Source organism: Pistacia vera, unplaced genomic scaffold (assembly GCF_008641045.1).
Source record: "Pistacia vera cultivar Batoury unplaced genomic scaffold, PisVer_v2 Contig104, whole genome shotgun sequence".
NCBI classification, from domain to species: Eukaryota; Viridiplantae; Streptophyta; class Magnoliopsida; order Sapindales; family Anacardiaceae; genus Pistacia; species Pistacia vera.
The window spans coordinates 27,217-29,147 of record NW_022195071.1 but is presented as its reverse complement, the minus strand read 5'-3'; the positions used below and the strand labels follow the sequence as shown (position 1 = coordinate 29,147).

General features: G+C 40.3%; 1 non-coding gene across 1 annotated transcript; it reads left to right on the top strand.

Moving 5' to 3' along the window:
- Nucleotides 1-373: 373 nt before the first annotated feature.
- LOC116126386 lies at nt 374-478 on the top strand. Its single transcript, XR_004127473.1, has one exon. It is a non-coding gene; the product is annotated as a small nucleolar RNA R71 (small nucleolar RNA).
- Nucleotides 479-1,931: the final 1,453 nt, after the last annotated feature.

The following is a 1,931-nucleotide window of genomic DNA, read 5'->3' as shown; positions in this document are numbered from 1 at the left end:
AGTTCACTTGCTCCGTTGATGAAGATGACGGTGCAAATGTGTTTCCAACTTGGCACTCGCTGTCCATGGTTTCCTGCACAAAAATCACATGTTAATTGAGGTGTTGTATAGAATTTACCTGCATAGTTCCCAACTGTTTTGGAGTGCAGTGAGTTGGGTGAGATGGCTGTGAAAGCATCTACTTCATGAAGACCCGAAGATTTCTCGTTGTTACTCTCTCATTCGGTCTTTGATAGTGTTGCTTGCCAAAACCTAAGCAACTCATACGCCTCCTCTGGTGTCTTATTCTGCAAAGCTCTGAAGCTGCATCAACCATGGTTTGCACGTTACCCATCAAACCATATAGAATGTTTGGACTTGAAGCCAAACCGGCAAACCATGATGGGGCACTTCCTCATTAATTCCTTGTATCTTTCCCATGCCTCGTACAACGACTCAGCACATCTTGGAGAAATGATGTGATATCATTTCTCAATTTCGCTGACTTCGCTGGAGGAAAGAACTTGGTCAAGAATTTTTGTGCCAGATCATTCCATGTGTTATCGTTCCCGGTGGTAATGCCATTAACCACCCTTTTGCTTTATCTCCCAATGAAAATGGGAATAAACGCAGCCTAATAGCATCATCCGACACTCCATTTGACTTGAAGGTGTACAAATTTCCAAGAAATTTGCAATGTGCTGATTCGGATCCTCCTTCAAATCACCGTTGAATCTACGATACGCTGTGGATCATCTGGATGATTGCGGCTTGATCTCGAAGTTGTTTGCTTGGACTGTAGGTCTAGTAATACTTGACCCACTTCCATCACTGTGGGAACTGAAAATTCCCTCAGTGTCCTATTTTCTTGTTCAGCCATTTCAACAACAACTTCTTCCGATTCTGCAGTAAGTGTATTCTTTTCTTCTTTCTGTTTAACTTCTTACAGTCCTCTCAAGCTCAGGTCAACAGGAACCACTGGTTGACGTCTTGCTCTTCGCATAAACTGAATGAACACAATTGAAAGAAAAGTGAAATCATACTCTAACAAAAATTAAAACAAAAATTAAAACTTCAATCTAGTTAAACTCAAGGAAAAACCTAATGTTGACTTAAAAACAGTCCCGGCAACGGCGCCAAAAACTTGATGCGTGTTTTCTATAACATGCAAAACTAGCAAGTGCCCTAGTGTCCAAGTAATAAAGTGATGGGTAGGATATCGTTCCCGCGGGACTGTAGCAAAGCACTAAGTTTCCTAATGTTATCAAGTTGAAGTAATCGAATTCTTGGATTTGTGGGAGCAAATTTTAATGAAACTTAGTGCACTTAATTTCAGAATAACACAAACCAATCCTTATTCACATGAAATAGAACAATCAAATACTTAACCCATATAAATCAAACTACAATCAAAACCCTAACCCATAGAAGATTAGTGCATAGCTAAATTAATACTACAAAAACGAAAAATAGAAATAAACAAGTTACATAACGAAACTGAGATGAAAGATAAGAGATCTCCCCAAAAGAGAATCTTCTAGCACAAAATCTGAATCTTCCCCTCAACAATCCGAAGAACTACAAGCTTTACTCTAAGAAAAGTGCAAAAACGGCTAAACCTAAAAAGCTCAAGCTCCCCTTACAAAAGGTTAAGTTTTCTTTATACTAAGTCCAAAAACCCAGCCAAAAACACGTACAACACGAAACTGTGCGTTTACAAAACTGAATAAGTTGACTGTCGCCGTGGCGAAGAAGAATTCTTCGCCGCGGAGAGAATGAATAAATCCCACATCGTCTCTGGCCTATCGCCGCGGCGAAGACAACTTCTCGCCGGGGCGAAGTTCCTTCAAAGGTTCTAAAATTTACAGAACTGCCACTCTTCTTGCTTCTTCGTTCGATTCTTCGATTTTCGGCTCTCTTCCTTGGAAACAAGCTTCATCGTGCTTTGTCCT